General features: G+C 35.6%; 1 protein-coding gene across 1 annotated transcript in view; it reads left to right on the top strand.

Annotated features, from left to right (window-relative positions):
• Positions 1-15,622, top strand: part of DOK6 (docking protein 6) — a 253,368-nt gene that overhangs the window by 80,391 nt on the left and 157,355 nt on the right. The window lies entirely within an intron of this gene.

Below are 15,622 nucleotides of genomic sequence, written 5' to 3' on the forward strand. Positions count from 1 at the left end.
TTTCAGCTTGGGAGAAGAATGAGCTCCCATCCTAAATTACTTTTACAAAATGCGATGAAAATTTTTGTTGTTGAAAAAACGGTAGCAGTATAAAAATTGGGGAGGGGAAATGGGAAGAGTAGAGTAAGGAAGTGGAAAGAGAAAATTAAAGGAAAAGCACACCGTTTCAGAAGTAGTCCTTGACAGACAATTGCCTTTGCTTGAGAATCCTGCTTTCAGGGTGCACAAGTGGAAAAACCACTTGCAGGCTCTGTGGACCAATTTTGCTTCAGCTCATTGAATTCCAGTTTTAAAGATAACAGAGGGCAGAACTGAGAAGAATAAAAAGCCTGTATGTTTAGAGAAAGAAATCTCCAGGTTTCTTTCTCTCAGAAATTCCTCACAGAGAAAATTATGACTCTAAGATAAAATTTGAGCATTTAAAGTTGAATTTAGTCACTAATTCACTTATTCATAGGATCATGAAAGTAAGCCAGTCCAACACCCCAGAGTGGGACTGTTAATTACTGCTATGTGATTTTAAAATAATCTTAGCCATCATATCAAGTTTTGCTGTTCACTGTTTGCAGGAATTCTCTGCAGCAGCAATGAAAAGGATACTAAAATAGATTTCTTAATGTAAGCACTCTCTTAAAACACGTGCACCATCTCTTATGACAGTTCTAAGAAATTCTAGTCACCTGTAGCAAAATCGGAGAGTACTGCTCTAGAAATTAAGAACTTCATCCAGCAATGCTCACAAGTGTTTATATTTTCTAATAACATACACCTTGTTTAAATTCTCCGTGCTAATTAATTATTCTCATGAAGTGCCTCTAAATGAGTTACATTAGTTAAATTTTGACATCTTCTGTACTTTCGTATTGAGGATATACATACAGTAAAGCTTCTGAGTAAAGGTACATATATACACATGCTGAGACATTTAATCGTGGGTGTATTTTTAGAACAAACACCCACTTATATAATTGGCTTTGATCTCTGGAGAAGTGGTGTAGTGTTGTTAAAAAGATCAGTGACAAGTAGAATGACACAACATGCACGACCTTCAAGGAATTAAATATGTGTTGTATTGTGTTACTGAATGAGCTTACGGTCACTGAGGGTTTTGTTGTAGTTTTTTTTTTTTTTTTTTTATGATTTGCCTTTCTTTTCCTGAAAAAAATTTAAATACTTATACTTCAATAATTTAAACTATTCTATTTATAGACATGGGGGAAAGTGAGAAAACTTATAACTTCTCTTTTAAAAAAATCCCATTGTAAATAAGCAGTAAGACTCAAAACAAAGCTGAACACATGGTTCAAAATTTGTACTGGAGAAAAAAATTATTACCTTAACTAATTAAAAATATTCTAGTTGTTCTTAGGCAAAATTATTTCATTAGTCCTAGGAAAATTATATAGCTTCAATTTTAATTGGAAGTGATATAAAAACTTCTAGGACTAAAGATTAAAGAAAAAAAATATGTATCCTTCTCACAATCTCTGGATGCTGAAGGCCACAGAAAGGCAAGCTGAATATAAGTGGACTACTTGGTGCAAATTCTTTCAGGGCAATCCTAATGCTTGTAAAATATTAATACTGTGCCTATAGGAAGAATTTGTCCCAAAGATCAGCTCTAGTATTTATCTGTATAGGTATATCTTGTAAAAACATTTTTCTCCTAATTCTCTACTGTGTTTTGATTGTGAATTTTTTGTTAGCAGTGATCAAAAAAGAAAAATCTGAAAAGAAACCAGGAAAATATTTATGTAGACCTGTTAAGAGTAATTCTGGCCACCCGACTTAATGACAGTATTTTGAAGCCAAGCTTGGCTCAGTTTTGTGAAATAGATCATTGCCCTTTTCTTCTGGTTTCTGCCTGTGGTCAATGAGAATATTACTCTCACTCCCTTTTGAGCAAGCCCTTCATCTGCAAAAGATGTCTGGAAAAGTTTCATATAAATAAGACATGAAAACCATGTAGTCAACTCTGCTATTACTTCCCAAAAAGACCAAGTTTTGAAAAAAGGAAAACCCCCATAGACTTCTTGTCTTTCAAAGTTTGTACTATTGAAAACTACATTTTAGCTTCTGCAGAATTCAGGAACAAGAATAGAAGCGACAAACAGATGTACAAATTGTTTTAAAGCACATTACACTAAAACAAGTATTGTAGGATGATGTTTGCTAATGATTAAGTGTAGGAAACTTCAGCTGCATGTGTAGAAAGAATCAGACAGACTCCTCCATGGCATTGCACAGTGTATCTGGTGGAACATATCCTGTGAGGCAATTACTAATGCTAATAATATTCTTCGGTTGCTGTGCTGCTAATAATAAAAGAATGGGGACAGTTCACAAAAGAAAGGAATTCCTGTTGTATGCAACAATAGAAATAACAGCATGAAAGGAACTAAAGAGAGAGGTAGAATTCTGTGAACAAGTTAAAAAAATCACTGTAAATAGGGCTGATCTTCCATTATAAACCTTCTCCATTTATGTAATACTTTATTAATTTATGAAGTCTTAGAGCCTAAATCTGTCATAAACCAAGACTCTACTAATTTAAAGTGATTACTGAAAGATATTTAAAAGTCCAGCAGGGCAGACTTAAGGAGACCATAGGGAAAACAGTAGGAACCAGGGGCTTGTTAATTTGAAAGGTAGATGAGCCAAAGGAGGAATTACATATTGTGTGCTGAGAAGAATAGACCTAGATCTCCCTAAAGAAAAATAGAACAAAAGCCTCTGCCATCAAAAAGTAAGATGGTGCAGCATCCTCAACTGCTGAGTGTCATGATGGCTGTCGTGCTGCGACCTGGTGCTGTGAGTTCACTGGTGAATGCTGCATTCAACTAACATGTCTTCACCTGAGGAGCTCTCTGCTGATAGATTCCTTACATTTTATGTTAAAAATACAAAAGCCAGTAGTGGAATGTACTGCAACAAGGGATTTCAAGTAAAAGGCAAAAATCATTTCATGCAGATGTTAGCTGCAAGAATTAGAATTTGCTCTGAGACAAGGCTCATAAATTAAATCACAATAAAAACTCTCACCAAACACAGTGGCTATGTATTTGCCACAGAGTCCCTATGAAAAAGACCCATGAATGTGAAATGTCCAGTACTTTCTCTCCTTGTGACTCCTCAGAAGGGAAATTATTTCAATCCTGTACCATAAGGGCAAGAAGAAAAACTGTCACACTTCAAATATCTCCTTAAATATGAATTGTATGATGAGTACAGGAGTAGGAGGAACCTTTTGCATGGCTCTCTGCAGCTGAAGGAGGCAGAGCTCAGTGACTTGCACATTTTCTCTCATTCATCTATGCCCAAGCCTTACCTATCTTTCCTTCAGTTGGTATGCAAGCTGGGTCATTTAAGTGCACACTTTAAAGCAAAAAGGAATGTGTAGCAACTGATGCTCTGCAGTGCTGGACTTAGATCTGTCTGTATCAAGGCAAGAGTTTTACTGACCAGATACGAAGAGTTGCTTGGATTAATTTCTGAGATACTAGAAATATAACTGTGATTTTAGAAACCTATTTATGATATATATCTCTTGGGGAATGGCCATAGGAGGTGTTGATTAATATGCAGACAGAATTTATCTGCTGCTGTCAGCATGAATTATCTGATATATAGATAATGTAAATATATACCTAATATAAAATACTTCTCAGACTCTGAATTGTTCAGTGAGGATGACTGAGATTTCCAATATTATTTTATTCAATTTTACACTGAATACTTCCTTGTCTCTCCTCCCTACCCCACCTCCAAATCAGAATCTTTAATTCTAAGGTTCTGAAAATCATTTTGGAGTTCTCACTGTGACTTTATTCTAAATCAAATCAGTCAAGAAGGTGCACTTTCTGTGGACTCTTGATATGTAAGACAGCAACTGTGGTGACCTAGTCAAAAGCTACCATAAATTCTTAAAGATGCTAAGTGTTAGTCATAATACTTTGTTTATTTAGCTGTTCTAAGACTAAAAATATATAATAAAGTTGTTTGGCCATTCTCTCACAGTATCTGAATTTACAGAATTCTGTATCATACAGAATTTGGCAAATTTTTTTGTAGTTCATGATTCATAGCATGTTCTTACTCAGAGTGGTTATTAATAAAGGTAATCATTCTATTAATCATACTGGGTATTTTCCATAAAAACTGCATATTTTATATTGTAACCATAGTTTTCTGCTGAATTTTTACATGGAAAGGGGGATTAACAAGAACCTGACTTGCTGTGGTTTGGGAGTTTGCTCATTGCTGTCACTATATAATAAAGCTGTATCTGTAACAAGCTACCTATGTTTTCAGTCTTAAACTCTTTCTAAGGCTTCTAACTTCTTACTAAGACAACTAAGATAGAAATTATTGCTGCAAAACCAGATGCTGCTTCTGGTAGAATATTACTGAGTACACGGCATTACCACCCTGTGTCTCTTTTCTATTAGACTGCGCCTTACAGCTTTATATCGTTTATCTGTGACCATCTCAGTGGTGTCAGGAAATGAGAAGAGAGCAGCACAACTTTCTGCTGTTGTCCTATATGCACTTTTAATACTTCAAGTGAGAAAAGATGCTTGTCTTAGCTACACTTGAACCAACATGCTAGATGTTTGTACTCTCTTAAATTTGACCACAAATGCTACAACTTTTTTTTTTTTTCCTCTTCCACCCTCTCATGCTCTCAGGTGGTCCTCAGAGCACAGAAAATCAATGTGCTTTCTATTTCTCAGTGGCTGATGAGACTATAAAAATAAATAGCATCAGTGGGTAGACTAATAATTTTCTTCTGCCCATAGGAAATAATTGTAGAAGGACAGTCTTAGTTCGTGCAAGTTCTGGAATGCTGATGATAACCAATAAAAGTAGGGGGAGGGGTGGGAAAGTTGTTTTGAGAGGTTTTTTCCTCTTGGATAATATTAGCTTAGTGGGATGACCATAACTCCTTTAACAAAAAAAAAAATTAATGTTTGATCTATGAGGCCTTGAGTGTTACTAGTTTGGGTCTGAGCCAAAGCACACTAAAACATGGCCTCTGGATTCACCTGAATACATTTTGGGTGAACCTCTCAAACAATTCAGGGTAGATTTTTTGGAGACCTCTCACAGGTACAAAGCAGGGAATTCAGAGTTGTCTTTTGGATTTAGGAAGTTTAGGTTTGGAAACCATCTGCTTTTCCTCTGCTTTAATTCCCTGGGGTCATAAGAACGTGGTTCCTAATCCCCTGTAGTAGCTATTTCCCCATAGGACCTACTGTCTGAGAATGTAACATACCAGCTGCATTTGTGTTCTGAGGGAAGCTATTTCATGCTATTTTTCTTTGAGTAAAAGCTGTTTTTATCTGTTAAAAATTTGCTGTTGCAACAAAAGCTGAACAGAACTGGTGTTGGTGGTTACAAGAGCTAAGGGCTATAGCATTTTCTTCCAAATCCTCTTAGTTGTGTGTAAAAGCATTTGTTTTCTCATCCTTTTCTTGCTTTGGATTACATCTTTTTTTCGTAACAATACTGATGCATTGTAATAGCAGACAGGTAACATCTTTAAGCAGAGATTTTCTGAAAATAATAAGTAAAATAAGTAGCACAAGAGTGGCAGAAAGCAAATAACTTATACAAATGAAGCAGGGTTTTAAATGTGTATCTTTCTGTCTTCATTCATCTGAAAGTTACAACACCCAGAGCAAGTGCTGGTTGGGTTTTTATTGGGTGTTTGGTTTGATTTTTGTTTGTCTTTTATTTCCAGGTAATTCTGTGCATAAATATTGCAGGAAATTTCAGTGAATTATTCCCTTTTAGTATTCATTTAATTTCTGTGGCAGAGGATTGCTGCTAACTCTGAGCTTTTAACTATTTCCATTTACCACAAGATGTGAATTCGTCTTCCTCCCCTTCAGTTAATTTAAGCGTAAGAAGTAATGCAGGTCTTTGGGGCATGGTAGCATCTCTTATAACTAGGATTCTTTGTCAGGAGGAAATTTAACCTATAGGTTACAGTACTGCAGGTGATCAAATGCCAGAAAAACAGTGCTCAAATTAGACATCCTCTTGAACTATTTGCATGGTCCTGCTCAAACCATGCTGCAGCCTTCATTTTGCAGAATACTTTATTTTCTATGTAAAATTATTTTCTCCATAAAATCTAGTGGCCATGTCATAGTACTTAAAGGGGATTCAAAGTGGAATTTCTAACTACATTAAAAAAAAAAAATAAAGGGATTAATTTGATTTGTAGGAAACCAACACTATTGAGTCATGCAACCTGGTATTTCAGAGTTTTATTGAATATGCCACAGATAAATGCCATTTTAAAAATCTGTTCCTATTCCATGGTACGGTGTATCAAAATATGTGTGAAGAGCTTTTTTTCTACACTGGCATTGGAACAACATTTAGTCTCACTGTATAAACATGATGCAAACACTTCATGCATGCCTGTGTGCCAGGGGGTCTGACCAGGCATTTAAGAGTCGTTTACAGATCACAGTGAGCTTTCACCCATTTACATCAGTGTGGCTGTGTTTGCAAGGTTTGCTAAATATATGCTGAAATGGCAAAATGTGTCAAAGAAAAGGCTCTAACTTTCCTATTCTACTCTGAAGATCAATTGCTGTTAGAAATTATACTCCTACATAAATATACAGAGGCACTTACAGTCAGCTCTCATTGTTTTTTCTTTACAAAAAAGTGCTTTAGACTTAGTGCTGTGCTCAGCTATGTTAAATCTCATTCACAGCAAACTTTTCGCTTATTTTATCAGTAGAAACAACAGTATTCTGAGGATTTTGACGCCTTTCCTAAGATTGGTTTCTCTGCAATAATGGAAAGAAAAGATAAATGATCAGAGGGCTGGAGCAACCTCCTATGAAGACAGGCTGAGAGTTCAGGTTATTCAGCTTGAAGGAGAGAAGGCTCTGGGGAGACCTTAGAGAACCTTCCAATACCTAAAGAGGGCAAGAGGGCCTTCACGAGAGATGGAGCTGGATGTCTTACAAGGGCATGAAATTATATGGAAAGGGGGAGTGGCTTTAAACTCAGAGTAGGTTTTGATTAGATATTAGGAAGAAATTCTTTACTGTGAGGATGGGGAGGCACAGGGGCAGAAAATTTGTGGGTGCCCCATCCCTGGAAGTGTTCAAGGGCAGGTAGGATGGGGCTTTGAGAATGCTGGTCGAGGCGGAAGGGTCCCTGCCCCCCCATAGTGTGTGTGTGGGGAAAGGGGTTGGAACTAGATGATCTGTAAGGTCCCTTCCAACCCAAACTGCTCTATGATTCCATGATGTGTTAGAAAATCTAGCTGATGTAAACCTGAGGAATAATTTTGGATTCTGAAGATAAATTTGAGCTTGCAGCCCTCTAAATTGAAGCTGTAAAAATTATTTGAGTTTTTCCCCTTGGTGGTATAGAACAGATGTCTGTGATTACTGTTTTGTTCTGAAGCTCTGCTTTATTTTAAGGTTCTCTGTTGCCTGTGTTTGATTTCTTAACACCTACGTTCACAAATCCCTTCCTTCCTAACATAAAGTACTAAGGATCTGAGCTAATCGATACCATCTTTCAGCATGTGTTATTTCACCCTGTGTGTAACAGTCTGAATTTTGTTTTCAACAGGCATAAATAAGAATTCTATCTCAATAGCTTGTTTGTTTCTTAGCTTTAAGTTCCCTTGTAGGTACACTAAATACCTTTAATTTTTTCAGGAACTGATGACTGTCTACAAAATATGCATAAAAATACCATGTTTCAGCTTAATAAGTTCATCTTCAGAAGAAATATAATGATATTTCCATTATTTTTATGTGTATTTGTAGTATTAAAAATAAAGGGGTCCTAGTTTTCTTCTCTAAATATTGATTTGCATTGCAGTATATCAAACTGTCCTTTGTGGTTTTTCAAATTCAAGTGGACTGTGTTTACTTGTAACTAATAAAGTAAAACATTTTTTAAAAAGAGGGATTTCCGCTAAAAAAAAGCCTTCAGATGAGTTAAGTAAGGTAGCTATTCCAGTTCAGTTTGAGAACTTACTCAAATTTAATATTAAAATATTGCAAAACCATAACTTTCTCTGCTGGTATTTTTTTCTGATTACATTGAGAAAAGTAGGTGTAGGAGGAGATATCAACATACATGGGTACATAATTATTCTTAAGTAGGTGCTGCACATTCAGCTTAAGCTCAGTGAAATGCTTGAGATTTCTTGAGCATAATAATTTCTTTTTAATATATTGCAAGCTCTGGGATTTTTCTGCTGGATGTGTGCTACAACTGTTGAAACCAAAATTTTCTTCTGGTTTTGAGGGAGTTTTTTTGTCATCAGCTCTGAGGCCAGACATGAAGTGAGCAGTATTATTTTTCCTCCAAAAGGATCACTGCAGTTAGTCCTTCCAAAACTGAGTCAGAGATGAAGAGAGCCATAAGAAATGACTACTGGAACTGATTTTTTTTTTGAATAACCATAAGATCAATTCAGATGTAAGTTATAAATTCTGCTGACCTGCAGACTGCTGTGGAGTCAGCCTGTTATTTGTGTAGGCTGTCCTTCTGCCCTTGAATTGCCCTGATGGTACTTCAAAACAAAGCAGCAGTGGTGAAGTTTTAAACTATGGGTGCTTAAGGATTGGTGAAATCGTGTAACACTTCTCACAGGAATACAAGGTGCAGATCTCTTCAGATATTTATCCTCTGCTCTCTTTTAAACACATAAAAATAAAAAGCCTTCGGATTCCATAACTAATGTGTTTGCATGAAGCACAGAGTAGTTTAGCTAGTAGAGGAATAGTTGGAAAATTGCTATGGTTTACTTTGATTTCACATAAATCCCTAATAATAAAATAAATCCTTTTATGGATTACATGTATAGCCTGTAACACCATTAATTATAATATATTATAAGCATCTATATGAATCCATAATGGCATGTTATGGCAGCAGAAAAGATGACGTGTGTATACTATAACTGGGTGAATTGGCCCTAATCATCTCTCTCTAACCATCCTAATTGTCAGACTGCAATCAAGCCCACAAGGATTGATCTAATCTTAGATGAAACAGTTTGTAGCAGATGTTTCTTTATTTCTTCAATTCCTAACTTTAAATGCCAGCAGATTTGCAATGTGCAAAATATTAGTAATAAAAAATGCTATCAGAAATTTTAGGATTTGAACTATGATACTAAAATTATCTGACACCTAATTGTACTGTTGCAGAAGGTCATGCTCCAAGCTCTGTAAACTAGAAGTTTAACATTACTCCCTAATTTGTATGATGAAATGAAGCTCAAGGGTACATGCAAGGTTATCATAGATGAGGAATGTTTCTCTGCTGGATAGAATGCATAGCATACTTCAGACTATATTACTCATTTAATGCACTACTAGTAATTTTTTTGGTATATATTTGTGGGGTTTCTTTAATCCTGACTTTACAGCTTAAACAGCTTTGCTTTTACCCTGGTTGCTTTGTGGTAGATAGTCTGGTAACATTTGAAGAAAATACATTGAAATAGGGAAGAACAGGTGGAGCGTTAAACTCAATTTAAAAAAAAAACAAAACAAAACAAAACAAAAAAAACCACAACAAAAACAACAGAAACTACCCAGGCTTATTGTATCTTGCGGTAAAGCCTCAGCCCCACACCCCAGAGCTGCTGACAGGAGCAGGTAGGCTTTTTGCTCCTGTGCAGGGCTACGGCTTAATTTCACCTCTCCTGTTTGGGTGCTGGATATCAGATGGCTGTGGAGTATCCCTGCTGCTGGAAGATAGGTGAGTTCCCATCAGCGTAGAAAATGAGCAGGAGCTGGCCTCAATTCCCTGCCATTCTGCACCCTGGATGCTAATTTGGGAGCTCAGTGCTGTGCAGCAGTGCTCTGCCTCTCTCTCTTGCTTCTTCCTAGGAATCCAAATTTGCCACCCAAAATGCACCTAATTAATGCAGTGGGAAATGGATTCCATTTCTATTGTTAAAAAGGTAGACAGCAAAATCAGACCTGTTCAAATGTTGGGAGCTCAGGTAAGTGGATTGCAACAGTAAGTTATTTTGGTTTGTAGAGCTTTTTTGTTTTGTTTTGTTTTGGTTTGGTTTTTTGTTTGTTTTGTTTGTTTGTTTTTTTTGTTTGTTTCGGTTTTTTTTTTTTTTTTTTTTTTTTTTTTTTTTTTTTTTTTTTTTTTTTTTTTCCGGATTGACTCAGCAGTAGCTTAGATCCTGTAACTTGCTCTTTAGGTTGAGGTATGGATCCCCATTTTCCTCCTGGGCCTTTTTACAGATGATAGCAGTGTTTCAATTTCTCCTAAGTTTTCCTTGAATGTGTGACAAGTCTAGTTTCACTGAAGCAGTAAGGTGTCACCTCTTGTCTCCTCTCCCTTAGCCAAATTATGCACAGAATCAAAAAATGATGGGTGTCGAAACAATGGTTAAATACGACTTTACTGTGACAACTGTTTTTATTTTTCTCGCTATGAATGCTATATTTTAAGTTGTGACTAATTTTTTTTAATCTCAGAACAAACTGCATTTCTCTCACATACCCCATAGAAATATCCATTTTTAATGGAGATAACTAGTGAGGTAAACTTGAACACATGCATATTTTAGTGTTTTTAATGCATATACTGTGGATGTTGTCTTGTCAAACAGGAGAGCAATGCTCATGGCAAGTCAGGAATGAGAAATCAACTAGCCTTTCCTGCAGATAATGAGATGTAAATGCAGAACTGCATATTATTATGTCATTGTCTTCCTGGGAGAAAATTTGATGGGTTATGCTAGCAAAAAGCTCCATGAGTGATGCTTCAGTGCCTGTCCTGGTCAGTGATAGTTTCTGTTGGTAATTAGGAGCTGACTCATTGATGTTTCTCTCAAGAGACAAATGTTTCTACAGCTAGTGGCAGAAAATTAGATGGTTTTCCAATATACCCAAGAAAGCTGCCATTTGTACTGTCTTTTGGATAGGTGCAGGGAGATTTCAGAGCATCTAAAGTGTTTTAGAAAAAAAGGTTATAGTGCTGTAACTTTATTAAAAAAAAAAAGCATGGGGGAATTTTTGTTTGTTTCTGATTTCTATTGGGTTATTTAAGTGTGAAATTTCTGGAGTAATGTGTGGAAACTTGTCAATAAAAAGGCCCTTCTCCAAATATTAGCAGTGACTGGGAAAGCTTTATTTTCTACAGCTGTGGATAAAAAGAAATATGAATCTCAAAAGCATTTATTGTAAATGACTAGGAAAAGGCCTTAGAAATCTCTGGAAAATGGAAAACCATTCATAAGATTTCCACTGTAAACCAATTATTTTAAATTATTTTAGAAAAGAGGAAAATATTTTCTTCTTTCTGAAAAAAAAAAATCTAGCCAGTGGATTTCCTGCAATATATATTTTAATGGATTTGTTATGAACAGTCAACAATAAAACAGAATTGTATAATGTGAAAATGAAAAGTAATGGCCCATTCAGAGGGCAAATTTTTGCATATATTAGTCAAGAATATTAAAAAATATGATCATGCTGGAGATGTGAGCTGAACAGTTTACTATATTAAGCAGAAAAAAAAGTATTGAAATAAGATTGTGCAGTGATTTCATAATTATTTGTTCTGTTGCACTGTTTCAAGTAAAATATAAAAAAAAAGGATCTCTGAAGATTAGTAAAAATACATCAGCATTCAAAGGCAGATTTCTGACAGGAAAGATTTCAGAAATCATTTGGTGGGAGGTGATCAGGCCATATTGTCCCAGGTTCTGGAATCCTCTCAGTAACAAGATGAGGCTGCTCAGGGTCCATCTTGAGAAATGAGGATTCTCTCCCCTGCCAGCTCGTACATTGTAATCAAAATCATTCCCACATGCTATCACAAGGAGCAACCTAATCAGTTCTCACCAGACCACAAGTGTGCAGAGTTATTGCCATAATTGCACAGCATCCTGGTGAATAGAATCTGGAGGATGGTTTTTGTTTTGTTGGGTTTTTTTTTTTTGGTTGGGTTGTTTGTTTTTTTTTTTTTTTTTTTTTTTTTGTGCTTTGCCCGACTCGTAAAACTGAGATAGCAAGGCTGCTTTTTAAAGAGGTTCTGCTATGCCTAAGGCTCTGCAGGTAATTTCAATAGAATCCTTCTCAAGATTATAATGAACAATTTTGTCCTTCTAATTGATACAGTAATAAAAGAAAATGTAAACCGAGCATGTACTTAATGCCATCTTCCTGAATTTCTCCAGTAAAAAATGCAATGGCTTGGGGTAGACTTCGTGGTTTTTGCGCCTGACACAGAATTTCAAAATCATATCTTTTGAACAGTGAGTGCTTATCCAAGGATGTAACCCTGATTAAATGATCAAATATTTGGCATTTCTTCAACTAAGCACATGTGGAAAACATGTGGAAAACAGTCTCACAGGAAATACTAAGTATTATGGAGACAACACAGTGAGTGGTTCTAATTCTCTCAGTTCTGAAAGGGCTGATGCCGATTTCTCTCACAATGGCTTCCCCAATTATCTGAGGACTTTAGAAGTCTTTCAGAAGTTTTGATTACAGCCAATGGCATCCTAAAGTAGGCCAGGGATAAAAGAGTATCTCACAGTTTGTGAATAATTGAATAGGCTTCCGTATAACAATGAGGTGCCTTATGAAAGGCAAATGTTTGTTTGCTGTGTGCTCACATCTGCACCTATTTATTCATATTTATAGGTAAATTCATATGCTAATGCTTTTTCAAACACTAAGATACAAAGTGTCTGTTGGCATAAAATGGTAGAATGCTGCTGAAATGCAATGGAACTATATGTTTATATCAGCTTTAAAATTAGGTTGCAAAAAATAAAATCCAAATGCAAGGAAGTATCTTGGCATATGTACATAGAATATCAGGAGTCCTCTTCGGACCAGTTCATTCTTCAGATCTCTCCTCTTCTTAAAGGTCTGGAAAAAACAGATGCCAATCAATTGAAGCAGTTGCAGTCTAAAGGACAAACTTATGTTTCTCTCCACTTGCTATTCAGCGTTCTTTAAAAGCAAATGCTGCTCATTCATGCAGTCTGTGTGCTAAAGCCTTTGAATTCATCTCAGTTCTGAAATGTGTGAGAAGGCCTGATCAGGAGCATCCTTAGAGATAACTAGCATCGAACCCTGGCATTTGATGGTAGTACCCAGTAATAAGGAGGTCAAACCCTTCCTTTAGAATTTCATCAGCTTATCTGCAAAACCTCAAACTCACTTTCACACTGTCCCAAATTGATATCCAGTGGAAAAAAAGACTGAATCCATCATTTGTCTGAACCTGCTCATTTGTCACTAAAGGAAGTGCTTTGGAGTATGCATTAGTTGACCTTTGATCTAGAAAGTGTTCTCATCCTCACAGGGAGAGATCTGACTCCATGACTATGATGTCAAGTTTGCCTTTTTTGGGGGATATTTCTAATGTACTGGATCTAACTGATACTTCTCGTTGCAACAAAATATGACTCTCCCATATATACATTTATGCATGTATAAAAATATATTTTAAAAACCACAAACACACAAACACACAAAGAAAAACCAAAAAAACCCCTCACCAACCTTTGAAAAACTTCTGTTAATCAACACTAAGTATCAGTTTCATTGTCACCAGCTGTCAAAAATTCAGGTCGTCTGTAAAATGCAGGTTTCATGGCTATGCTAAAACCCACCACCACAGATGATGACTTAGGTTGGTCTGGTTTTTCTAAAGAGAATTTTTTGAGGACTGTGAGACATTAAAGGCACATAATGAAAATAAGGAAATGGAGAAAACACTTGAAATTAAGCTAGTGGTTTTTACCTTGATAAAGAACTTAGGAAAAAACTTTCCTCAGAGGAAGAGAAATGAACTGAAACTACACATAGACTAAAAAATCCACCCAAGATCCCAGAAGGGCCAGGAGTATTATTAAAAGTGACACTTTTATTAAATGAATAAATATGTCCCTTTCGGACATATTCTTTGGTGCTACTGTTTTTTAGTAAGGTCAAAATAGGGTGAATATTCTATATCTTTGTGTGTGGAGCTTTTCACACTACAAAATTGTGTAGAATAAATAGGTTTAATCGAGGAATAACTGTGGGAGCAGTGTTGTATTTTTGGTAAAGTCAAGTTGCAACACTGCCAAGATGTTATTTGAAGGAAGTACTATCTAATAAAGATGGTTTATGATGTCCCAAAGTGCAATGTCATTTTTTTTCAGGAAATATATTGTCTTTGCTTTCCCTCAGGATAGGTGAAGTAGTTTCTGAGACAGACAGTACAGTTGTACAGATGCCACTATGACCTTAATAGAAAAAGCCTAAAAGTTGTACAGAAGACTTTGTAAGAAGTATACTTGCAGAAGATTTAATTGCATACCATGTTTTCTTCTAAGAGTCTTCATAATTAAACATATTGATACTGTAGCCCAATGGTAGGGCTTTAAAATAAAACATTGATTTTGACTGATAACATTCATCTTAGATAGTGGCAACAGGATAGTGTCAGTAGTATTATATCATAATGTGGTTAATTAAGCTTAATAATTTTAATGACACTACATTTTCTGCTTGTACTCAGTTTAGACAGTAGACTGAGGGGAAAACTCTGCCTGCTGTAATTTCCTTGGGTTTTTAAATAATTTATTATTTTGGCAACGGAGGTATGGTTGATCTAAATTTAATAGTATTGTGTACTATATAAAATTTCTTGTGCTGTGTCATTAATTTTTGTAGAATTTACACTGAATTAAGGCACATATCACCAGTGGAATCATTAAGTAGTATTATGTTTGGGACTTTTTTCAATGTATTCCTGAATTAATAACATAAAATTACATATGGTATTGTTTATAAAGCTGTCCAAGTACTGGAGAGAAGAATGAAGTGAACTGCTGTCATAGATTATAAAACTAGATTGATATCCAATCTCTCACTTGCATAATATAGTCTAGAGGGTTGTCATTAATCAGATTCTCTTTGAACTGCAAATGTATGATTATTTGATAATTCAATTCTTGTTTAAAAATTCTGGCTATGGCAATATGATCAGAATACTTGGTAGGTGGTCTAATAGAGTCCTCTTGTTTTTTAAAAATGCATTTTAAGCAAAATCTAGTGTGTTTCTTGTTAAAATTTTTGGGAAGATTTTAATTTTTCACTACATATTCCCAAAGTTTACTAATCTGCATACTTTTTCCTTAGAAAGTTTGTCATTGAACTGAGAGAACTAGATGTTATTGTCCAGAAATGGTCATATTAGTTCTTACTTCAACCTTGTGTTTTCTGTGCACACAATGATGCTAAATGTGATTACTGTGTTCTGTTAAAAGCTGCAATGAATGCTTCTCAGTGGATGAATCCTCTCGTAGAAAAAGAGGACAGATGAATGTGAAAGCTAGAAATGTGTGGGGTGATTTCTTGAAGAAATTTCTCCAATGACAGCCTTACAATAAGCCTTACAAAAGCCTTACAGCTTTTCATATTCAAAGTTCATGGATTTACTTGCATCTCAGGAATTGTGAATTTTGGCAGCAATGGCAGAAATTGAAGCAAAAAAGTTTACAAATAATTGGAAATCAGTATATATAAATAGACAAATTGGTATACTTATATAGAAATAATTGATGCTCCCAGGATTTTCCCGACTCTTAAAG

The sequence above is a fragment of the Chamaea fasciata genome, unplaced genomic scaffold (assembly GCF_029207755.1).
Source record: "Chamaea fasciata isolate MVZ Bird 193981 ecotype frontalis unplaced genomic scaffold, bChaFas1.0.hap1 SCAF_1, whole genome shotgun sequence".
Taxonomy (NCBI): domain Eukaryota; kingdom Metazoa; phylum Chordata; class Aves; order Passeriformes; family Sylviidae; genus Chamaea; species Chamaea fasciata.